Raw genomic sequence first — 25,814 nt, 5'->3', positions numbered from 1 at the left:
ATAACAAAGTTTTTTTTTTCTTTCCTGTTTATTTTTTATGTCTCTCTTGAGTCTTGTATTTGAAGGTCAAATTTTCCATTAAGCTCTGGTCTTTTCATCAGAAAGGTCTGTAAGTCCCCTATTTCACCGAATATCCATTTCCTCCCCTGAAAGATTATGCTCAATTTTGCAGGGTAGTTGATCCTTGGTTGCAATCCAAGCTCCTTTGCCTTACAGAATATCATATTCCAAGCCCTCAGATCCTTTAATGTAGAAGCTATAAGGTCCTGCGTAATCCTGACTGTGGTTCCATGATATTTGAATTGTTTCTTTCTGGCTGCTTGCAGTATTTTCTCCTTGACCTGATAATTCTGGAATTTGCCTACAATATTCCTTGGTGTTTTCAATTTGGGTTCTCTTTCAGGAGGTGATCAGTGGATTCTTTCAATGACTCTTTTACCCTATGGTTCTAGGACCTCAAGGCAGTTTTCCTTGAAGATTTCTTGAAAGATGTTGTCCAGGCTCTTTCAGGCAGACTGATAATTTTTGTATTATCTCTTCTGGATCTGTTTTCCAGTTCAGTAGTTTTTTCCAATGAGGTATTTTATGCTTTCTTCTATTTTTTAATTCTTTTGATTTTGTTTGATTAATTCTTAATGTCTCATAGAGTCATTAGCTTCTACTTGCCCAATTCTCATTTTTAATGAATTGTTTTCTTCAGTTAGCTTTTGTATCTCCTTCTCCATTTTGCCCAATTCTACTTTTTAAGGAGTTGTTTTCTTCAGTGTACTTTTTATTCCCCATTTTGTCAGTTGCATTTTTAAAGGAATTGTTCAATTTTTCTTCTACCTCTCTTATTTGACTTTTAAAATCCTTCTTGAGCTCTTCCAAGAAGGCTTTTTGGACTTGAGACCAGTTCATATTCCCCTTTGAGGTTTTGGATGTAGGTATATTGACAATGTTGTTCTCTTCTGAATTTGTGTTTTGAGCTTCCCTAGAGCACAGATAGATTCAGCTGCTGGTGGATATAAATGATGGTTCTCTGTGCTGGCAACTGCTGTTCCCCTGGCTGTGTCAAGGCAAGTGGGTGGGGGTGGGGGACAGGAGGGTGGAGGGGCCTAGTATTGGAGCTTGCCTGCTACACCACCCAAGGGCTCAAGATCTCCCCCTGGTTTGCTAAGGTGGGGCTTGCTGGAATGCCCCCCGTCCTGTACTGGTCCCCTTCAACCACAGCCAGAGGAACTTTTCCTATTAATACTAGTCTCACAAGCTAGAGGGCTGTTGCACCCCATTTCTCTGCTGGCTCTACTGTTGCAAGATTCTTCCTGGGGCAGTATTTTCTGGGTTTTTCAAGGTCAATAAGGGAGGGTGCGAGTGACTTACTGCTTACTCCACCACCTTGGCTCCAAAAGTCCAAGGAGAAGTACTCTTTTTTTCCCCCTTATTATTAATTTATTTTTCATTTTTAACAATCACTTCCATAAGCTTTTGAGTTTTAAATTTTCTCTCCCTCCCTCCCCCGCCTTCCTCCCCAAGATGGCGTGCAATCTGATATAGGCTCTCTCTCTATATATATATATAAGGAGAAGTACTCTTAAAGAAGACAGGAATAATCAAAGAGATTGGAGGAGTAACATGAAAATGTAATGCAGCCTGTGATTGGCACGGACCCTCACTCTGGATTGCCTCAGTCACTCAACCTGCATTCTCCCAGTTAGGTCTGAGTTTCCCAGATTGGGATATGCCAAACTGCTACAAATCAAAGCTGTCTGTCCAAGTTCTAAGGGTGAGGTAGGGATGAACTAGAAGCCATCTATATTTTCTGTCCCTGGCTTCTTGTGACTCCTCTTGTTCTCTGCTTACTCTCCTGTTTCTTCTTCTGTCTATACTATAGTTTCTTCTCCTGTTCTCTTCTTAACCTTTTCTAACATCCTAGTGGTCAGTGATTCATACTTTATGAGGCAGAACTCAAGAAATCCTTCTTTTCATTGCATCTGGATATCCTATCAGTTTATAAACTCCCTAGACTTAAAGATACCTTATCAATTATAGGATCTTTCATCTAGAGATGGAAAATGGAGGCCCAGAGAGCCTTTGTCCAAGGCTGCACAAGTAATAAGTAAGAAAGGCCTGACTAGAATGGCAAGTCTACTCACTTTAAATCCAATATGTGTATTTGTACTTTCCACTACATCACCCTGCTCCCATTACCCCCAACATCATTACCTCTTTCCTGGTCATATCTTTCTCCCCATTCTGGTGAAGCCTACCTGTTCTTTAAGAATCTCCCTTTCTGTAGGTCCACACAGAGCCTAGATACCTGTCTCTTGTCTCCTTAGGGACTCAATGTCTGGTTTTCTGCTCAGGAGCTACATGTTTATCTGCCTCCTAAGGCTGCTATCTCTATTAGTGATGAGGTCTAGAGGTTAGGGGTCCTGGAATCCCAAAATCAGAACACTCGGGTCCTGTCTGAAAGAATTTGACCCAAGCCGTCTTTCAGTCAAGGTTTATTGAAGATCTGCCATATTATTCTTAAGGAATCTGAGCATCTATGGGCTATTGGCTAGATTGTGAAAATCTGCGCCTTGGCTAGATTTTAGGAATCAGAGCAGTGGCTAGATTATAAAAATCTAAGCATCTTAATGGAGACAAGATGAACCTTATATACAGAAAGCCTGTGGAGAGATCTAGGAGTGGCCAGGTAGTCTATGAGGTAATAGAATTAACAAGGGTGGGAAGTGGCCTGGGGCCATACGGAGGCAAGATGAAGGAGGGGAGATTGGGTGTAGCCACAATGAAAGGCCAGTTGATGGGATTATAGCCCAGAATTTTTCTTTTCTGGGGTCTAGATCCCATCCTTATCATTAGGGCCTGGATTTCCATCTGTCTTCTCAGACTTTAAATGTCAGTCTATCTCTTCAGGGTTTAGATATTTACATTTTGGTGTCCATTTGCTTCTTTCAGGATCTGGATGTCTCTGTCTTCACTTCATGGTCTGGATATCTATATCCCTCCAAAATCCTGGATGTTGGTCTACTTTGATCCTAGATTTTTGTCTCTTTCAGGGCCTGGGTGTCTACCTGTCCCAGTTGGGCCCTCTGTTCCCTCAAAGCATAGGTATTTTGTTTCTCCCTTTCAGAGGTTGAATATGGTGATGCATAGATCATAGAATGAAATAATCATGGATCTCTAGAGCTGGAAGGTACTTCAGGGGCTATCTGGTCCAACACCTATTAGAAAGATGAGAAAAACAGAGGCCTAGGAAGATTAAGTGATTTGCCCAAGGTCATAGAGATGATAAGATCAGTAGGAACTGAATACAAGTTCTTTGACTCCAAAGCTAATTAATTCACCTACCACAGGGCACACTGCTTCTGGGTGTGGTACCTGTCCTCTCCAGATCTGGATGTCCATCTTTTCTCTAATGGCTCCTCATGTCTGTTTGTCATTTTCAAAGCCTAATGATTAGGTCCTAATATCTGTCTCTGCCCTTTAGAACAGGATGTCTGCTCACTCACTCAGCTAGGTGGCTCAGTGGATAGAGCACAGGGCCTGGAATCAGGAAGACCTGAATTCAAATCCAGCCTCAGACACTTACTAGCTGTGTGACCCTCAGCAAGTCATTGAACTTCTGCTTGCTTCAGTCTCCTCAGCTGTAAAATGGGAATTGACAATTATAGCACCTACCTCACCAGGTTATTTAGTGTAAAGATCAAATGAGACAACATAACCTAAAAAGTGTTTAGCACAGTGCCTGGTATATAATAAGTATTATTAAAAATGCCTATTCCCTTCCCCTTCCCTAATCAGGTGACCCTGGATATATTGTTCCCTTCTGAGGCAAGTCTGTCTGGGCCTCTCTCTTTTAGAACCTCATTGTTTATTCCCTCAGGGTCTGTATATCCAATTATCCCAGTTTGGGCCTGGGTATGTCCTGTATTTCCCCTCAGGATCTGGACATCTGTTTGCCCTTCCCAAGGAGAGACAAGGAGAGGTCTCTCCCCATTTTGGAATGAAATATCTCTTCCCTCAAGGCCTTGGATGCCTTCATCCTCTATCCCTTTAGAGCCTGACTCTTTGCCATTGGCAGGTCCTGAATATCTATCTTGTTGTCTCAGAATCCACAGTCAGTCTGTATCTTAAAAAGCTTGAATGTTTTTCTTCCCCCTCAAAGTCAGGTGTCTCTCTCTATCCCTTTCAAGACCTGGGGATCAGTCTGTCCCCGACAGACCTGGTTACCTGTCACTTTTGGCCATGTCCCCTCAATAACTGAACAAGTATTCTTGCTGTCAAGTCAACAAACATTTATTAAGTGTCTACTATGTGCCAGGCAGTATGCTAAGGTAAAAGACAGACCCTGCTCTCAAGGAGACTAACAGGGGAGACAACATGCAAATGGCCACGTACACACAAAATACATAAATGATAAATTGGAGATAATGAACCGAGGGAAGGCACCAGCATTAATGGAAGATTGAAAAAGTGCCTTCTGTGTCTGAGGTACCAAGGATACAAACACACACACACATACACACAAAACAGTTTCTGCTCTCAAAGAGTTTTTAAGCTTATATTCAATATTTGACTAATTACGTAGTTCAGCAAATACAAGATAATATAAAGAGGGAAAGAGTACTAATAACTAAAGAGAGGAAGAAAGGAGATGGTGCTTGAATTGAACATTGGAAGGAGTTACAAATTCTAGGAAGGAAAGGTGGGAAGAGATTATATTGCCAAATTCAGGGAGTGCTAAGTAGCTTGGAATGTAGAACACATAAAAGGGAGCAATGTGAAATAAGTCCGGAGAGATTGGGTGGGGCTGGGCTTAAAATGCCAATTTAACAGGCTTGTATTAAGGGGTAGCTAGGTGGCTCTAACGCCAGTCCTGGAGTCAGGAGGATCTGAGTGCAAATCGGCCTCAGACACTTACTAGTTGTGTGACCCTGGCCAAATCACTTAGCCCTCTTTGCCTCAGTTTCCTCATCTGTAACATGAACTGCAAAAGGAAATGGCAAACCACTCCAGTATCTTTGCCAAGAAAATCCCAAAAAGGGTCACAGAGAGTCAAAACTGACTGAAATGACTCAACAACAAATTAACCTAGACACTGTGTTAACTGCTAGGGATACAGAGACAAAAGGAAAAATAATACTTGCCCTTAAGAAGTTTAGTCTGCAGAGACAATACTATATTCTGTAGACAGGTAAATATAAGATAATTTGAGAAGGGAGAAAACAGTAACAAGGAAGGTGATCAGGAAAGACTGATAACCTATGAACAGAGCCTTGAAGTAAAGGAAAACATCCAAATGTTGGGGGTTCAAAGGACTATATCGGGGTATATGGAGATAGTCTGGGCACAGGCCCAGATGTGAAAGCCAGTTTGGTAGGTATAGGGGAAGGAGGTGAAATAATGCTGGAAAGATATTTTGGTGCCAGGTTGGGGAAAGCCTTAAATTCCAGGTAAAGGAATTTGTGTCTTGTCCTAGGGGAAACAGGTAGGCACTTGGGAACTTTTGAGCAAGGAAATGACCTGGTCAGGGATAAGGAAGTTTTTTTGGTGGCTGTACGTGGAGGATGGCATAGAGAGAGGAGAGACTGGAAGCAGGGAGACCTGTTGGGAGGCTATTGTAATCCAAGGGAGAAGTAAGGAGGGTCTGAACTGGGGAGGGGGGCCAGGTGAATGGATGGATGCCAGAAACCTTGTATGTGGAGACAGAACCAACAATACTCAGCTACTGACTGTTTCTGGGAGGAAGAACAACAATTGAATGGTGGTTCTCTTAATAGGAATATGACATTTGTAGTAAGGGTAGATTTGGGCAGCTAGGTGGTTTGGTGAATAGAGTGACCAGCCTGGAGTCAGGAAGACTCACCTTCCTGAGTTCAAATCTGGCCTCAGACAATTATTAGCTGTGTGACCCTGGGCAAGACGTTTAACCCTATTTGCCTCAATTTCCTCATCTGTAAAAATGAGCTAAAGAAAGAAATGGCAAAGTACTCCAGTACTTTGAAAACTTTGAAAACCCTAAATGAAAAGTTGGACATGACTGAACACAACAAAGGTTTGGGGATGGGGAGTGAGAAGACATACAGTTCAATTTTGGGCATCTTCAATATGAGATGGAGGAAGGGAATAGCACCCCAAGGCATCAGAGTGAAGAGGCTTAGCAGGCCTCTTAGTTAGTTGGTCTTGTGGCTTGAAGCTCAGGAAAGATATTAGTCAGTCAACAGTCAACTAGCAATTACTAGTACTTAACTAGGCCCAGGCACTGTGCTATGCACCAAGCACACAAATAAAATAAAATAAAATAAAATAAAATAAAATAAAATAAAATAAAATAAAATAACTCAATCCCAACTCTCAAGGAGCTGACATTTTAAAGAGAGAGACTGGAAATACATACATACATGTACATACATATATGCGTTATATATAAATATGTGTGTATCTATATGGAGAGGGAGAGAGGAGGAGGAAGAGGGGGAAGGGGGGGAGAGAGAGAGAGAGACCCCCAGACCCCCAGGACAGACCTTTGGGAAACACTCAGGGTTATAGGGTAGAAGGTAAATGGTGAGCCAGCAAAGGAAATGGAGGAGTAGTTAGGCAGGAGAACCAGGACAGAAAAGCATTTCAAATCCAGGGCAAGCAGAGAATATCCTGAAGAAGCATGTGGTCAATAATATCAGAAGCTGTAGAGAGGTCAAGGATAAAAAATAGAAGAAAAAAGCCATCATGTTTAACAATTAAGAGACTGTTGAAAATCTTCACCTTGCCTGATACTTAGTGGGCATTTCATAAGTGCTTGTTGAATAAAGAATAAAGATTTGAGAGAAAGAGATGATATTCCTATTGGTTCTAATTCTTCTTTACAACATGACTGTGAAAACATGTTTAATAGGAATGTATATGTAAAACCTGTATCAGATTGCACGCTTGGGTAGGGGGAGGGAGAAAATTAAAAACTCAAAAACTTATGGAAGTGATTGTTGAAAACTAAAAATAAATTAATTTTTTAAAATAAAAAAAAAATTTTTTAAAAGAGGAGATAATAGGGCAATCTGATAGGAATCAAGGGTACATGTACAGGGTTTAACTTTCATCTGAGATTGGCATAAAGGGGGAGAAAAGAGTAGGTGGGGAGCTCATATTAAGGGTTGAGAGATGTAAGAAGAGGGGAAGGAGCTAGTGACATATTGCCTCAATTTAATTTCCCCATTCAAGTATGATGCCAGGTCCTCGGCTGGGGGCGAAGGGGGAGGGGGGTGCGGTGGGGAGAAAGCTGCAGTGGGAGGAGAAAAGGTCTGGAGCCGATGCTGTGCAGGAGTGCCAGAGAGAATCCATTAGGAAGGAGCAAAAGCTTCAAGAAGAGCTCAGCTGAGATTCGATAACATAAATTCGTAGTGGATGTGGACAAGCCCACCGCCCGTCCAAGGTCACACGCTCTCGTTTTCCACTGCACGCAGCTGGGGGTCCCCCTCAAGTGGGAGGAAAACTCCCAGGGAGGTGCATGGGCACCCAGGAGAGAGGGTGGTCAGCACTGTCAGATGTGGCAGAAAGGTCGAGCACCGAGAAAAGGTAATTAGACTGGGCCAGAAGGACTGGATGACTGCCCGCCCCTTCGATATGCAAATGAGATGCAGAGGGGACAGCCCCAGAGGCTCCTAAGAAAACGAGAATTTCCCCCCACCTCGCCGAACTATGGTCTCATCCAGCTTCCCTTCCCCTCCTTTCCCATGGTTTCGCCCTAGAACTAAAACAATCCAATCGATGACTCGATGCTCAGGCTCGCTACCCATCGATTCGTTCCGACTCTCCCAGCCGTCCTGAGTCCCGGTGGAGTGGGGATCCTTGTGTGAGTAAGGTACGGTGCCTGGGTGGCTGCGGCAGGGGGCTCGGGGAGGCAGACTGAGGGGCGTATGGGTAGAGGGGGAAGGTTTGGGTAGCCGGCGCAACTCCACAGACCCGGGCTGGGCCCGAACCTAAGGTGGCTCCCGACCCTAAAAACCACCGGCCCGCCGGCTCGTCTGTTAAGCTGAGCATGCGCCATGGTGGCGGCAGCGGCTGTGGCGGAGGCTTAATGCCGGTGGTGGTCTCTCTCCGCCTCTCCACCGCCCCCCCCCCGCCGTGCGCCTGCGCCTCGCATTGCTGCGCCACTCCTTGGCCTGGCAAGCGGTGGCTGCCCCTTTGTGGCCCAAATGTGGACTGCAGGGCTGACAGCCGGGGCCCCTCCTACCTTCCTAGTCCCTTGTGCTCTGGTTGGGTGAAAAGGGGACATCCTCTTTCTCCTTTGAGAGGGGGCCTGACCTTCTGAACCTGGGCTCCTGGAAGCCAGAAGAGGTCCTTCGGGAACGGCCTCATTCATTCAACAGATTTATGCATGTAAACACTTGTTATAGGTAGTATCCCTAAAAACGAGGGCAGCTAGGTGGCGCAGTGGATAGAGCACCGGCCCTGGATTCAGAAAGATCTGAGTTCAAATGTGGCCTCAGATACATAACATTTAACTAGCTGTGTGACCCTGGGCAAGTCACTTAACCCCATTGCCTAAACCCCCCCCCAAACAAAACACAACGCGAAAACCTTCTAGATTTCAGGCCCTCTGAAGGTAGGACCTGGACCATTTTCTGTAGATACTGGCACAGCCCCTTGCAGTTGTAGAAGCTTAAGGGGTGGTTTTTGGAATGGATATTTGTATGTAGCACTTAGCATAGAGTGTTGCACCCAGTAGGTGCTTAATACTGTGTTGGATTGTAAAGTACCTATTTTCTGCAATGCTGACATCAAAGACCTACTTCTGCCTTCATAGAATTAGGGATCACAGAGCACATGGAAGAAAAGCTTGATGTATGGGAACTGTTTGTCATCCCATGTCTTTACCAGAGGCTTGGCTGCTAGGGGATTAAAGATTCTGAGACACGGAGATGAGAAAGGAGCATGTTAGAGGGATGAGTAACAGCTTCTGTAAACCTGGACCCTGGAGATAGACTCTTATTTTGGAGAAATAGCTAGTAGTACAGTATGAGTGAAGCAGAGTGTTCTGGGCAGGGCCCAACTCAGCGCAGAACTGTAGTTCAGGTTCAATATTGAAACAAAATAGGACAGTCAGTTAACCTTTATTAAGCACCTACTGTTTGCTAAGCTAAATGTGGAGACAAGCGAAAAAACCACTCAGATCATTCAGCAATTGGCAGAGTAGATAGAAAGCTGGGTCTGGAAGATCTGAGTTCAAATATGGCCTCAGAAACTAACTGGCTGTGTGACCCTTGGGCAAGTCACTTGATTTCAGGTTTTCTCAGTTCCCTCAACTATAAAATGAAGATGATAATAGCACCTACCTCCCAGGTTTGTTGTGAGGTTCAGCAGATGATATTTGTAAAAAGTACTTAGCATAGTGCCTGGCACATAGTAGGTGTCTGTTCCTGTGCTTCCATAGCTGCAGGATATTCAATGAAATTAGGCATGAAACTCACATCTAAATTGTCAGTCATTTTCCACTAGCCAGATATCAGAGAACACCAGAAGTTCTTCCTGGCTGTTTTGTACTCAGGCAATGAGGAAGCCAGTTCGACAGGCTTTAGCCTTTATCATTTTAGCACATCAAATTTCAAGGATGGTTTCAGTATTTTTTTTAATGATTTGACTAAAATTTCATATTTAATTAAATCTCTTTCATGCATAAGCATGATGCATTTCCCCACCATATTTATTAGATTTTATCAGTTAAAAAAAAATCAGTCAGCCTTATACAGAACAGTGAAATGCCAAGAATAAAAGATATTGTAGGATATACATGAATGTATATATATGTATGTATACGCACATATATGTATGTACAGAGAGATATATTTATTGAAGGCCTTTCTTTGGTTTTATCAACTATAATTTTAGGTAACTAAAGACAGATTTTTTAAAAAATATTTTATTTTCACCCCAATTACATGTAAAGATAATTTTTAACTTTTTTTTTACAATTTTGAGTTCCAAATTTTCCCCTTCCTTTCCTCACCTCCCCCCCCAGACAGTAAGCAATTCAATATAAATTACATATAATCAGTCATGTAAAGCATATTACCATATTAGTCATTTTGTGAAAGAAGACACAGACCCAAAGGAAAAAAAATACAGAAAGTGAAAAATAGTATGTTTTGATCTGCATTCAGACTCCATCAGTTCTTTCAATGGAGGTGGATAGCATTTTTCATCATGAGCCCTTTGGAATTGTCTTGGATCATTGTATTACTGAGAATAGCTAAGTCATTCACAGTTGATTGTCATACAGTATTGCTGTTACTGTGTACAATGTTCTCCTTGTTCTGCTCACTTCATTTTGCATCAGATCGTATAAGTCTTTCCAGGTTTTTCTGAAATCAACCTACTCATCATTTCTCATAGAACAGTAGTATTCTATTACAATCATATGCCACAGCTTGTTCAGCCATTCCCCAATTGATGAGCATCCACTCAGTTTCCAGTTCTCTTTTTAATTTATTTTATTAATTTATTTTGATTTATCAGCGATCACTTCCATATGCTTTTGAGTTGAAAATTTTTCTCCCCCTTCCTCTCCACCACCCTCCCCAAGATGGCGCACAATCTGATATAGGCTATACATTTACATTCCTATTAAACATATTTTCACATTAGTGAAGTTGTAAGTAAAAATTAAAACCAATAGGAGGAACCATCAGAAAGAGGAAACAAAACTCAACAGAAGAGAGGGGGAAAAAAGAGAGTAATTCAACTTCCATAGTTCTTTCTTTGGATTCACAGTTATGATTACCATCTGTGTCTTTTTCTCCATCCTTTTTTCCCCCTGTTTATGCTTTTCTTTCTCCTTTCTCCTCCCCTCACTAGTGTTTTGCTTTTGACTACAGCCTCCTTCAGTCCTGCTTCCCTTGTATTAGACCCTTCCCTTTTCTTCCCTTTTGCCCTTACTGCTTCTTCCCTCCCTTCTATCCCCCCTCCCTTTCCTTGCCCCTTTTCCCTCCTACTGCCTATAGGGCAAGTTAGATTTCTCTACCTAACTGATTATGTTATTCCCTTCTTGAGCCCAAACTGATGAGAGTAAGGTTCAAACAATGCTCACCTCCTTCCCTTCTTTCCCTCTGCTGCAATAGGATTTTATGCCTTTTCCTGTAATGTAGTTTACCCTTGCCTGCCTCCTCCTTTCTCAGTACATTTTCTAAGATCAAATGAATCCACTTACTTGGATCTGTTTAATCCACTTGATTAGATTTTTTTTTTATCCTTACATCAAAGTCAACTAATATCCACCCCCTTTATGTATACTCCTTTAACCTGGTGCAGTAACAATACAATTCTCAAGAGTTGCAAGTGTCATCTTCCCTTGTAGGGATGTAAACAGCCCGCCCTTCTCAAAAACATTTTGTGTCTTTCTGTCCCATTTACCTTTTTATGTCTTTCTTGAATCTTGTACTTGAAGATCAAATTTTTTGTTGAGCTCTGGTCTTTTTATCAGGAAGGTTTGGAAGTCCCCTATTTCGTTGAATATCCATCTTCTCCCTTGAAAAATCATGCTCATTGTTGCAGGATAGTTGATCCTTGGCTGCATTCCAAGCTCCTTTGCCTTAAGGAATATCATGTTCCATGCCCTGCGGTCTTTTAATGTAGAAGCTGCAAGGTCCTGTGTATTCCTGACTGTGGTTCCATGATATTTAAATTGTTTCTTTCTGGCTGCTTGCAGCACCTTCTCTTTCATCTCGTAATTTTGGAATTTTGCTATTATATTTCTTGGCATTGTCAATTTGGGATCTGTTTCAGATGGTGAACGTTGTATTCTTTCTATGGTTATTTTATCTTCTGGTTCTAGGACTTCTGCATTTTTTCCTGAAAGATACTGTCCAGGCTCTTTTTTTCATCGTGATTTTCAGGTAGTCCAGTGATTTTTGAATTGTCTCTCCTAGATCGATTTTCCAGGTTGGTTGTTTTACCAATGAGGTATTTTACGTTTTCATCTATTTTTTCATTTTTTGTTTCTGTTTGACTGATTCTTGCTCTCTCATAGAGTCATTAGTTTCCATTTTTTCTTCTGTTAGTTTTTGTATTTCCTTCTCCAGTTGGCCAATTGTATTTTTAAGGGATTTGTTTTCTTCAGTGTACTTTTTTTCCAGTTTGCCAATTGTGTTTTTTAGGGACTTGTTTTCTTCAGTGTACTTTTTTTCCAATTGGCCAATTGTATTTTTTAAGGACTCTTCTACCTCTCTCATTAGACTTTTAAAATCCTTCTTGAGCTCTTCTAAGAAGGCTTTTTGGGCTTCAGACCAGTTCATATTCCCTTTTGATGTTGCAGATGTGGGTTTGTTGACAATGTTGTCTTCTTCAGAATTTCTGTCTTGATCTTCACTCTTCTCATAATATGAATCTATGGTACATTTCTTTTTACTCATGGTTTCTTTATTCCCTGGCCTTTAAAGAGATTGAGCTCTCCTGCTGGGGAACAGAGGGCACTGACCCAAGCTTCTTGTGTTGGGAGCCTAGGTCTTAGTCACTGGCTTTGTGTGCTGGGGCCTCTTATGTTGGCAATTAGAGGCTGTAGGGTTTTGGCATCTTACCTCATGTTGGGCTGGAATCAGCAAGGCTGGAACTTTCAGGCAGTTCTAGGTTGCCTGCTTTTCATTTCCTTTAGCTTTCTTCAGCTCCTTTTAGGTGGGTGCTGTAGGGTATTTATCTGCCTGGGGCCCCTTGCAATGCTGCCTCCCTCGTTTCTGCTAATGCACTGGGAGATTCCTTTGGTGGTTTTCTGAGCTAGTTTCCACCGGTTCACCCGCCCTCACTGAGGCACTTGGAGGTCCAGGTGTTGTCGTTTGCCTGCTCTACCACCTGGGCTTCAGGATCTCCTCCTGGTTGACAGTTGGAGCCTGTAGGGTTCTGACAGCTTACCTGGTGTTGGGTTGAAATGAGCAAGGCTGGGACTTTAGGAAGACTCTAGGTTGCTTTCTTCAGCTCCTTTTAGATGAATGCTGCAGGGTGATTATCTGCCTGGGGCCCTTTGTAGTGCTGCTTCCCTTATTTTTGCTGAGGCACTGGGAGACCTGTTTGCTGGGCTGCTACACTGCTGTTCCCGTCTTTCTTCTAGTTCAGCTGTTCCAGGGTTTTTTTTTTCTGGGGTGATATTTTCTGGGTTTTCAGAGGTTGATAGGGAAGGGTGAGAGCGACTACCTCCACCATCTTGGCTCCCGGAAGCAGAAGTCTCAGTTTCTAATTCTTTGCCACTACAAAAAGAGCTGCTACAAATATTTAAATATTTTTTGTACAATTTGATCGTTTTCCCTTCTTTTTTTTTTAATCTCTTTGGGATATGGAGGTAGTAGTGGACATGGATCAAAGGATATACATAATTTTATAGCCCTTTGGGTGTAGTTCCAAATTGCTTTCCAGGATAATTGAATAAGTTTACAACTCCACCAACATTGTATTAATGTCCCAATTTCTCATATCCCCTCCAACATTTATTTTCCTTTTATGTCATATTAGCCAATTTGGTAGATGTGAGGTGATACCTAAGAGTTGTTTTAATCTGCATTTCTCAGATTAAATCATCAGCAGTGATTTAGAGCATTTTTTCATATGATGATAGATGGCTTTGATTTCTTTGCCTGAAAACTGCTTGTTCCTACCCTTTGACCATTTATCAATTGGGTAGTGACTTGCATTCTTATAAATTTGACTCAGTTCTCTATATATTTGAGAAACAAGGACTTTATCAGATTTTCCATTTCAGTTTACTTGCTGTAAAAATTGTTCCCCAGCTTTCTGCTTTCCTTCTGATCTTGGTTTTGTTTGTGCCAAAACCTTTTTAATTTAATATAATCAAAATTGTCCATTTTACATCTAGTAATACTCTCTGTCTCTTGTTTGGTCATAAATTCTTTCCTTCCCCATAGATCTGACAGGTGAACCTTGCTCTCCTAATTTGCTTATGGTCTCATCCTTTATGTTTAAATCATGTATCCATTTTGATTTTATCTTGGTATATAGTATAAGATGTTGGTCTATGCCTAGTTTCTACCATATTGCTTTCCAGTTTCCCAGCAGTATTTGTCAGATAGTGAGTTCTTGTCCCAAAAGCTGGAGTCTTTGGGTTTATCAAACAGTAGATTACTGTATTCATCGACTACTGTGTTTTGTGTACCTAACCTATTCCACTGATCCACCATTCTGTTTCTTAGCCAATACCAGATAGTTTTGATGATTGCTGCTTTATAATACAGTTTGAGATCTGGAATGGCCAGGCCACCTTCCTTCACATTTGTTTTCCTTAAATCCTTTGATATTCTTGACCATTTGTTCCTCCTTGTGAATTTTGTTATGATTTTTTTCTAGCTCTAGAAAATAATTTTTTGGTAGTTTGATTGATATGGCACTGAATTAACATAAGTGAAATTGTCATTTTATTATCTTGGCTCGACCTGTCCAAGAACAATTAATATTTTTCCAGTTGTTCAGATCTGACCTTATTTGTGTGAAAAGTATTTTGTAATTGTGTTCATATAGTTCCTAGGTTTGTCTCGGCAGGTTGCCCAAATATTTTACATTGTTTACAGTTATTTTAAAAGAATTTTCTCTTTCCTTCTCTAAAGACAGATTTATTTTTTTATTTTATTAATTTATTTTGATTTATCAACAATCACTTCCATATTCTTTTGAGTTAAAAATTTTTCTCCCCCTTCCTCCCCAAGACAGCACACAATCTGATATAGGCTTTACATTTACATTCCTATTAAATATATTTTCACATTAGTGAAGTTGTAAGTAAAAGTTAAAACCAATAGGAGGAACCATCAGAAAGATGAAACAAAACTCAACAGAAGGTAATAATAAGTGATAGCGATTCAACTTCCAGAGTTCTTTCTTTGGATGTGGACAGCATTTTCCATCCCGACGCCTCTGCAGATGTCTTAGATCCTTGTAATGCTGAGAAGGGTTCAGTTTAACAATATCAGTCATCGCATAACCTGGCTGTTATTGTGTACAAAGTCCTCTTGGTTCTGCTCACTTCACTCAGCATCAGACCATATAAGTCTTTCCAGGTTTTTCTGAAGTCAGCCTGTTCATCATTTCTTATAGCGCAATAGTATTCCATTACATTCATATACCACAACTTGCTCAGGCATTCCCCGATTGATGGGCATCCTCTCAATTTCCAGCTCTTTGCCACCACAAAAAGAGCTGCTATGAATATTTTTGTACATGTGGGTCCTTTTCCCATTTGTTTGATCTCTTTGGGATATAGCCCTAAAAGTGCTATTGCTGGATCAAAGGGTATGCACATTTTTGTAGCCTTTTGGGCGTAGTTCCAAATTGTTCTCTGAAATGGTTGGATCATTTTACAACTCCATCCCAACAATGCATTAGTGTTCCAATTTTCCCACATCCTCTCCAACATTTATCATTTTCCTGTTTTGTCATGTTGGCCAATCTGATAGGTGTGATGTGGTACCTCAGAGTTGTTTTGATTTGCATTTCTCTAATCAATAACGATTTAGAGCATTTTTTCATATGACTATAGATAGCTTTAATTTCTTCATCAGAGAACTGTCTGTTCATATCCTTTGACCATTTATCCATTGGGGAATGGCTTGTATTCTTATAAATTTGTCTTAATTCTCTATATATTTTAGAAATGAGGCCTTCTAAAGACAGATTATGAAACTTATTCTTTTACCTCTCTCAGATGCTCAGTGCTGTCACTGTCCACCATAATCCAGGCCACTTCTGCATTTCATCAGTAATGTTATTTGTGAAGTCTCCCCAAATGACAATTTCCTCAGCAAAAAAACTGTACTTAAAGATGTCAATTTCAGAAGTTGCAAGGCTGCATATACGCTTGTTAGATATTTCTTCTTTGCTCTAGGAATTTTGGCTATTTTAACCTTTTGCGGTACTCTCTTTTTTTTTTATTTGACTCCTTCCACCTGTCTTGTGTTATTTTCTTCTCTTTTCTCTTTTTCTGTTCCACAGTGAATTTATAAACTCATTTGGAAAATTCTTCTTTAACCGCTGTCTACATTTAGCAACATCAGTATGTATTTACGGTGCTCTGCTAAGAATGAACAGACTCCATAGAAAAGTAACTGAAGTGGGTAATCTGTGTCTAACTTGGTATTGCTCCTCAGGTTCCTTTACACTTTTGAACAGTGAACTCCAAAGAGTTTGTAGGTATCTCACAAATTGTGTTCACAGCCCACCACCACTTCCACCCCCTGAACACATGCAGTTCCCACTCCCATCCTAAGCCTTAAAGCCCCCCTCAGCCTCAGTACCTTTTTAAGAAAAAACTAGTGTAACTTATATGGATATAAGAGTTGGGACATTGCTCCTTCTACGTGGAATGATAATATAAAAGTAGCTCAAAGGTAGATTTCAGAGAGCCTGAAAGGCCAGTTTCTGTTTTATCCTAGAGGCAATAGGAAACTGCCAAAGGTAGTACAACCCTCATTATAGAGGACTTCTTGTTCAACACCCTCATTTTACAAATGAGGAAGTGTGTAAAGCCTCTTCTTAAGTTCTCCTCTGATACCTAAGCATGCCATATGCCTTTTGTCTTCCCCATTCTTAAAAAAACCTTCATTTGATTTTTCCTCCATTTTTTTCGCCTCCCTACTCACTTGTCAATCACTTGTGGTCTGGCTTCTGAATCCACAGTCTGCTAAAATTGCTCTGGAACAAGTTGATTTCCTAATTGTTTATCGCTGTGGCATTTTCTGAGTCCCCATCTTGTTTGACCTCTCTGCAGCTTTTGATACAGTCAGCTACCCACTCCTCTAGACATTTTCTCCTCTCTGTTTCCATGACCCTTTTTTTGACTTTTTCTCCTCTTACCTGCCCTTCTCAATTTTCGTTGTTGGGTCATCTTCCCTCCCTCCCTCTATATAAGCAGAGCACCTCAATGCTGTATGCTGGGACCTTTTCCCATCTGTCTCCATGTTCTCTGTTTTGGTGATCTCATCAGTTCCCATGTATCCAATTGTCATCTCAGAACAGAACATTCCCAGGTTTACATATCTGTGTCTCTTTTTAACTCTTGCCTTGCGTTACCAGTTGTCTGTTGACCATCTTCATCTTGATGTCCTGTTATCATCTCGAATTCAACATGTTCAAACTGACACCATTTATATTCTTGCCCCTTCTAGGTATTTCAAGCATCTTTCTCAGTAAGAAGGATATGTTTGTTTTGAGCCTTCCACATGTTCACAGCAGGTCATCTTAGATTTGGATTCATCCCTCTGTGGGGAACCCATTTCATCATGCTTCACCACAGCATCTGAGAAAAGCACCTCTGCCCTCTGAACCAGCAAGCACCCAAACACCCCACTTCCCTAGTTTTGTTATGGCATCGGCTTTCCAGTCACCTTAGAGGCATCCTTGATTCTCCTCAACTACCAAAATCTTGTCAATTTAACCTCCACATCATTTCATATTTATCTCAGGGACCCAACCCTAGTTTAGGCTCTCAGCACCTCTTATCTGGATTATTATCCTCCTTCAGCCTCCTAATTGGTCTCCCCACCTACAGTCTGTCCCCTCCCCACTCCACCTTCCATATAGCTGTCTAAGGCACAGATCTGACCATTTGTCTCTCCTGGGTTCACACATGCTGTTCAGCTCCAACCAGGCTTATTGTACGTTACTCTCATTCACATAGTCTGCATTTGAGCCAAGCTGGACTAATCTATAGCATGCCAACATAGCATTCCATCTCTTATCTCCAAGTCTTTTTACTGGTCATTTCCCAGTGCCTGGAATGCATTTTTTCCTCCACCCTGCTTTTCATGATCTTCAAGGTTCAGCTTCGTTGCCAGGCCTTCTGAGAAGCCTTCCTTCATTCTCCAGCTGTTAGAGTGCTCTCCCTTCTTCTCAAATTACCTTTTACTTCTTTTTGTGTATTTTTTAATCACTCTCTAGAATAGAAACCCCTCAGAGGCAGAGACTGTCTCATCTTTTCATCCCTAGTACAGTGCTTTGTATATAATAGGCACTTAAATGTGAATTTGGCCACCCTGTGGCCAGATTTGTTTGTGATTTCTCACCTCCCCTCATTTCCCATCCTACCTTCTGTGGGTATTGAGTATGTTTTTTAAGTGGTCCAAACTAACCAAAGGCAGTGGGCAGTATGTCTGATTTTTGAATATTAGTCACTCTCTTTGTCTGTGGACGGGCTGCCATTGGCAGCGATCGGCTGTGTCAACCAGATTTTGCACTTCCTTTTCATTAAGTGCTTTGATGTACTGGTCAGTCTTGGATTATGAGTTTGTAGAGAAGAAAGGCACCTTATGGATCTTTCAAGCAGCTTTCCCAGAAAGGAGGATATGTTTTCACTGAGCCATCCCCACTTTCACAACAGGCTGCTTGGATCTGGATTCATCCTTGTGTAGGGAACCTCTCTTCTGCTTCATCTGAGACAAGCAGCACTACCTTAGGCCTCTGAAGCATTATGCACCCAAAAGCCTGACCTCTCATCATCAGAGCCACAGATAACAGGTCAGACAGGAAGCAAGTATGTTGTCCACAAGCACATTGTCCTCTGGATGATCATCATCTGTTACCTTGGAGTGCTGCGAAGGAGCTGGCACCAAGTGTGAGTTCCCCTGGGGACTCAAGCACCAGGTATTTGCTGACCCAGATGCCTAACTGGATCTCCTTTCCTTCTCAACCCCATTCTTCCCTGGTGTTTGAAGACCAAGAAATGTCTGAAGCTAAAAAGTAGAAGCTCTGTCTAGCTGTTACTTCCTCCATCTCTTCCTCTCCAGAATCAGAACTGCTGTCCACTAAAGCAAAAACTTCTTTCCCTAGCTCTGTCCCCTTCACCTCAGCCCTGCCCTTTCCTGGTCCTTGTCCCTCTGCTCTCTGTATTATGCTCCCTAGAGCCCATGTGCTGTTACTTACAGTTCCCTTCACCCTAGACCTTTCTTCCCACATATTTTCCGTCTTCTTGTATGCATGGGATCCTGGCTGCTCCCAGAGGATGTTAGAGCTCTGGCGACCTCTGTCTCCTGAATGCTTCTTTCATGTATCCTGACAGAATGGGACACAAGGAAGTGTAGGGATACTTTTTGTTCCTTAGTATTACTTCTAGACCTTCCTTCCACTGCCATTACTTGGCAAACTTTCCTCCTTTAAGATTAACTTAATCCATCTACATCACTTTGTCCAGATTCTTGCTGCATGTATTTACTAGTCTCCAGCTAATTCTTCCTTTCTTAAGGAGTTCAGCACCCTACTCGTGGTTTTTCTTTCTATTCCTTCCTTCATACTTGGATACTCTAATAGACATGTTTATATCTCATCAAACACATTAGCCTTCTATTTCATCCACCTCTTCAACTCACTTGACTTACATCTTCACCTCTGCCCTTCACCAGACTAGGTATTGTCTCAGTCTCACCTTAACCCATGAATTACTACTCTGATATTCCTTTCTCTGATAATAATTTCCTATTATGTCATCTCTATTTTTGCTTCATTCCTCCTAAATCTGTTCTTTGCCTTCACTGTGACCTCCGAGCTTCTTTACCTCTCCCTGTTCTTTCAGTTCGTCACTGATGTTTTCCCACACTTTCTGCCTTTGAAATCTCAACTGTACAGTTAGCCAGTTCAACTCTCCACTATCCTTTATATTGGAATCCCTTGCCCACTTGTCCTGTTGCCACACAGGACTTGCCAGATTTCAGCCTTGGGTTATCCCCACCATCCTGTGTTACTTTTGCTTAACTTGCTACTAAATATCAGTAGAGGAAATTGTACAACCACTATCTGGGTCTGTGGCAGATTTATGTTATCTAATCTCTACTGGGGCCTCACTTTTATCCTTTCCTGACAGACATGAAATTGAGGCTGTCCCAAACTTTCTCTTTCCTCTTTAAGCTGTCCTTTCGCCTGTCCTTTTCAGGAGAGGATCCCAGTTCCTGTTTTATAGAAAAAAATGTGCACCATAGTGTCCCTTATCACTTAATCAGCTTTTATTAGGCATATAATTTATCCCAGGCACCAGATTAGGGGAGAGGAGTACAAAGACAAAATGAAATAATCATCCTTGCCTTTGACTCAAAGAGTTCACATTTCATCAAAGCTAACACATATATGGGGAGTACACATATATGGAGATTTAAAATATATACAAAATAAATCCAGAGTAATTTCCTAGGAGGAGATGAGGGCTCTGGGAAAAGCTACATGTCATAGGAGATGCTTGACCAAGCTTACAAGGAAGCAGGGCATTCAAAGAGGTGGAGATGAGGAGGGGATAGCCCAGGCAAAGGCCAGATGGGAGAGGTGGGCTGTCTTGTGTGAGGAGGGGCAGCTAGCATGATAAGGAGTCATATGTAATCAATCTGGAAAGGGGAGCTAGAGCCCTCTTGTGAAGGTTTCTACGTACCAAACAGAGGAATTTGTATTTGATGCTAGAGGCAATAGGAAACCACATGAGCTTCTTCCCTGGGTTATATCACCAAACTCCTCTACCTTGTTTCATCTCATTCTTTCCTTCTTTGCTCTAGTCTCTTAGGAAGATGGGGCCCTTAACTTTGTAAAGTCCAGCTTTTCTATTTATGCTCATCTCTTCTTGTCTCTTCTGGGAACTTGCCTGTTCTCCTATACCTCTTCTCCCTCATCATCAGTCTCCTTGTTTCTTCCAGGAACTTATCCTTCTACACCTCTTCTCTCTCATCATCAGTCTCCTAAATATTGGCTCCTCTCTTGCTTCTCACAAACATGCCTGTTTTCCCATTCTTAAAAGCTTCACTAGATGCTGCCACTCCCTCAAGCTTTCATTCTGTGTCTTCTCCTTTTAAATGTAAACTCCTAGAAAAAGACATCTATACTCATTTCCTTAACTGGACTCCTTTTTCATCCATTTGCCATCTGGCTTCACAACCAAACTTATACTGAAACTATTATTTCCAAGGTTATCAGTGAGTGATCTCTTAACTGTCAAATCTGACAGCTTTCTCTCAGTGTTCATCCTATTTGACCTTCTCTACATTTTTTCTTTCCTTTTTTTTTTTTGTTTCTTTTTGGCTAGGCAATAGGGTTAAGTGACTTGCCCAGGGTCACTCATCTAGTGTCAAATGTCTGAGGCCAGATTTGAACTCAGGTCCTCCAGACTCCAAGGCCGGTGCTCTATCCACTGCACCACCTAGCTGTCCCTTCTCTGCATTTGTTGACATCATTAGCCCCACCCAGTCCCTTCTCCTCTCTTGGTTTCCATAACACAGCAGTTGATCTCGTTCTGTCAGGTACAAAATTCCTTGAGAAGAGAGGAACAAGCCTAGTAGGAATACTTGCCCTTCCCTGGATTTCTATAACAAAGTTCTGTCCCGGTTCTCCCCAGGCCCACCAAACTAATCAGTTTCCTTGTCTAGATCACTCAATTTAACAAGCATTTGTTCAGTTTCTTCTAGTACCCTTCCACCTCCTAAGTGTGGGTATCATTCATTCTTGGTCTTCTTCTTTCTCTCTACTTAAGCCTTCTGCTCAGTATATTCAGTCATCAACTCTGCACAGATGACTTCACAGTCTAGAGATTTAGCTCTGATATCTCTTTTGAACTCTATTCCAGCTGCCTGCTGTCCACTTGCATCTGAATGTCCTGTTGGCATCTCAAATTCAACATGCCCAGAGGAGAATTGTCTTCCTTCTCTTAATTGCAGTCTTCTAAACTTCTTTATTTCTTTTAAAAAAAATTTTTCCATTGCTACCTTTTGTTTCTATATGACCTTTATTTCTGAATACATCCTTCCCCAGTATCCTTCCCAAGAAGCAGTCCTTTGTAACAAAAAAATAAAAAAGGAAGAAAAAATCAGTTCATTAACACTGAATTAGTGGAATCAAATTCCATACCCATGTTGCCCTACCTATACAAAAAAGGAAAAGAAGTCCTTTTTCTCATTTCTTCTTCACTTGGCCAAACTTGGTTATTATGATCACCCAGCATTTAATTGCATTGGATTCATTTTCTTCTAAATAAATATTAATTGGTACACCACCAGTATTTCCCCATGTATCACTCCCCTCTTCCTGTCTTAGAGAGGTATACCATATAACAGAATAAAAGGGGGAGGGGAGAAACGTCAGCAAAATTCACAAGCACGTTGAAACAATCTGGCATTGTTTGTAGTGTTCTATACCCATAACCTGCTGCCTTTCCAAAGAAGGGAAAAAGTTATCATATCTCTTCTTTGGGGCCAAGCTTGATTGTTATAATTGCACAGCATTCTATTTCAGTAGTTTTGCTGGGTTTTTTTTTTCATTTGTCTTATTGTAGTTATTGTCTATGTTGTTTTCCTGGATCTGCTTTGTTTACTTTACATCAGTTCGTATAAGTCTTCTCTACTTCCTTGGATACAATAATATTCCATTACATTCATGTAAACATTTGTTTAGCCATTCTCCAATCAGTGGCTATCTACTTTGTTTCTAGCTCTTTTCAATCACAAAATGTGATGCTCTAAATATTTTGGTGTGTATGGTTTCTTCCTCTCTGTCTCCAACCTTCTTGGGATGTATATCTAGCAGTAGGCTCTCTGGCTCAAGGGATGTGCACATTTTATTCATGTTCTTAGAATAATTCCGAATTCCTTTCCAGGATGATTAGACCAATTTATAGCTCTTTCAACAATGTATTAATATTCCTGGCTTCCCACAGAACCTCCAGGATTGACTGTACCTGTCTTTTGTCATCTTTGCCAGTTTGCCAATGAGATGAAACCTCAGAGTTGTTTCAACTTGCATTTCTCTTAGTAGTAGTAATATGGAGTGATCTTTCAAGTGAGTGTTAATAGTTTGCAATTCTTTTGAGAACTGTTTACGTGCTTTAGCCACTTACCTATTAGGAAATAGTTCGTGACCTTGACACATTTGTGTTAGTTTATGTATCTAACCCTAATGAGAAACATTTGATGCAAAGTTGTTTATTTTTTAAAATTTTTACCCAATCAGTAGCTTCCCTTCTCATCCTAGATGCATTGGTTTTGTTTGTACAAAAGCATTTTACTTTCGTATAATAAAAATTTATCATTTGTGATCATCTCTGACCCTTGTTTGGTTAAGAATTCTTCCCTTAGCCGTGCTATGGAAGGTATCTGATCTGTTTCTTTAAAAAAAAATTTACGACATAACCTTTAACATTCAAGTTACATATCCATTTGGACATTATTGTGGTTTGTGATGTAAACCTAATTTCTGCCAGACTGCCTTCCAGTTTTGTTTTGTTTTGTTCTTTAGCAGTTTTTGTCAACTGGGGAGTTGTTTCTCCAAGTAGTAATAATAATCATAGCTAACATTTATACAATGATGTAAAATTTGCACCGTAGTTCACATACATTATTTCATTTGATCCTTGTAACAACCCTTTGAGGAAGGTGCTGTTATTATCCCCATTTTACAGATGAGATAACTACTAGATTACCTCCACAATTATGCAGCTGGTAAATGTCCAGGTCAGGATTCAAATTCAGAGCTTCCTGACTCCAGGAGTGCTCTGGCTACTAGATCACCAAGCAACCTAAAGTAATTTGCATTCTTGGGTTTATTGAACACTGAGTTACTGACTTTGGTTGTTTCTTATTCTTCCTTAGCTAGCCCATCCCACCAATTAACTTTTCTGTCTCACAGCCACTTCCAAATGTTTTTGATGATTATGACCTCATTTGAGTTCCACAATTGCTATTCTCCCTTCTTTCCTAATTTTTTCATTATTTTCCTTGAGATTCTAGGCCTCTTACTCCCCCAAATTAATTTTATGATTTTGCCTAGCTCTATAAAGTATCCCCTTGGTAGTTTGGTGTAAACCTAATTATGTAAGTTCATTTGGGTAGTATATCAATGTTACCATATCGATGTGGCCCAACCATCAGCATTGAATATCCCTCCCGACTATTGAAGTTGTTTTTTAAGAATGTTTTGTAATTGTGTTTACATAAGTCTTGAGTATGCTTCGGTAGATTGAACTTCCCTTTTTCTTGTGAGGGTTCTCCTCCTCCTGGTACCAAAGTTTACAGTCTTGTTCCTCTTCCTCACACTGCATACATATCTAACCTGTTGCCAAATCCTGAGAGTCACTGTCTTTCACCAGAAAGCATCCTGGCTCTAGAATCAAAGAATGTGTGTTCAGATCTCCTCTGTCAAGCTTACTTACTGTGTCTGCAACCTTGGGCAAGTCACTTAACCACCAGGGATCTCGGTTTCCTCATCTGTAGAGATGGCTTTTGAAGTCCCTCTCCTTCTGAAGCTGTGATCCTGTGATCCTTTTAATTCTACCTCCAGGCCTTTTCTTGTATCCATCAGCTTCTCTGCACACAGTTGGTTGATCCTGCCAGAGCCATTGTAATAGCCTCCTAACTGGTCTTCCTAATTCTAGCCTCTGCCCTTTCCACTCCATCTTCCACACAACTGCCAAAGTTATCTTCCTAAGGCACAAGCCTGACCATGACACTTTGCTGCCCAGAAATCTTCAGGGGCCCTCTATTTCCTTGAGAAGAACCTACAAACTGGTCGTGAAGGCTCTCTATAATCTGACTCTGGCTCCTCCCCTTCATGCACTCTCCATCCCAGCCGAAGTGAACTGCTAGTGCTTTCTTCATTTCTCCATGTCTTTGTACTGGTTGAATGGAATCTTTCCTCATCCCTGCCTTTCAGAATCCTTATCTTCCTTCAGGGTTCACCTTAGGTACTACTTTTTCTGCAAAATCTTCTCTTATTCTCCCGGGTGTAGGTGCTCTCTCCCTCATACTTATCTGTGCATGTATGGTAACTACAACACACACACACACACACACACACACACACACACATGCCCCACTCCAGTAGAATGGAAGCTTACTGAGGATAGGGACTAGTTTGGTTTTTGTCTTTGTATTCCTGGTACCTAGCAGAAGAACTTACACATAAAAGGCATTTAATAAGTATTTATTGGATTGAATCTGATGAATATTTTTGACCACAACAACTCACTAAGGCTGTCTGCTAATGCATAGAATGGTTATTGTTTGCCTCAGTGGAAGAGCACACACACAAATGAAATCATGACTCTTGGAAGTAGTCAAGTATGTACAAAGCGCTGTGTTAGATGCTGAGGGATGAAGATAAATAAGACACAGTTGCTGGCCAGGAGCTAGGAGTTCCAAGGATTGTTACTTTCTGGAGTGGAAACATGTGCCATCTATGTGTCTTCCTGGGTCACATAGAATGATGGGGAGGAAACGTGAAGCTATCAGATGAGGAGCCTCTCACCCCTTACAGCAGCAGCAGTAGACGCCAAGAGGTGGCTTTGAAAGCTCCCTTCATGTAATAAACTTTGACTAAGCGTGAGATGTAACAAAATTTAAATAAGCCACAGTGTAGTAAGATACAAAGATAGCTATAATACAGTGCATTGGAGAATTATGAAAGAAAATGCATTATGAGTTCTGGGAAGGAAGGCTATTACTGATTGGGGGATATGGGCTATATTGTTTAAAGGATAGATAAGAAGGAAGGGAAGGACAATCCAGCGTAGGGAACAATGTGAACAAAGTCAGGCATTCAGGACGTGTGCAAAGTTCATTTTGACTAGATTGTAGATTGTTTGGAGGGGAGTAATAGAGGTCTGAGGAGGTCAGATGGCCTATATTATAGAGAGCCTTGAATGCTAGGCTAAAGAGTTTTGAACTGTATTTAGGAGGAAGATCTCATACTCAAGATATACAAAGAACGCATTCAGATTTATAAGACCAAGAGTCTTCCCCTCGTAGATAAATTGTCAGATATGAGTGGGGCAGTTTTCAGAGAAAGAAATCTAAGTCAGCAACAGTGTGTAAAAAATTGGCAAAGGTGGA

General features: G+C 41.2%; 1 protein-coding gene and 1 pseudogene across 6 annotated transcripts in view; one reads left to right on the top strand and one right to left on the bottom strand.

The window, feature by feature from the left end:
* The first annotated feature begins 7,578 nt into the window (after nucleotides 1-7,578).
* Nucleotides 7,579-25,814, top strand: part of MLST8 (MTOR associated protein MLST8) — a 29,990-nt gene continuing 11,754 nt past the window's right edge. For 3 of the 6 annotated variants that reach the window (XM_021006688.2, XM_021006689.2, XM_021006690.2), the window contains exon 1: nucleotides 7,580-7,843. The gene's annotated coding sequence lies outside the window, so the exon portion shown is untranslated. Of the gene's footprint in view, nucleotides 7,844-18,346; nucleotides 18,610-25,814 lie in introns of all 6 variants that reach the window. The other 3 variants (XM_021006691.2, XM_078152556.1, XM_021006692.2) reach the window with 3 other exon arrangements.
* Nucleotides 15,656-17,064, bottom strand: LOC110221852 (density-regulated protein pseudogene; annotated as a pseudogene).

Source organism: Phascolarctos cinereus, unplaced genomic scaffold, assembly GCF_003287225.1.
Source record: "Phascolarctos cinereus isolate Bilbo 61053 unplaced genomic scaffold, phaCin_HiC Scaffold_4;HRSCAF=312, whole genome shotgun sequence".
NCBI lineage: Eukaryota > Metazoa > Chordata > Mammalia > Diprotodontia > Phascolarctidae > Phascolarctos > Phascolarctos cinereus.
This window is presented reverse-complemented; position numbering and strand designations above follow the sequence as displayed.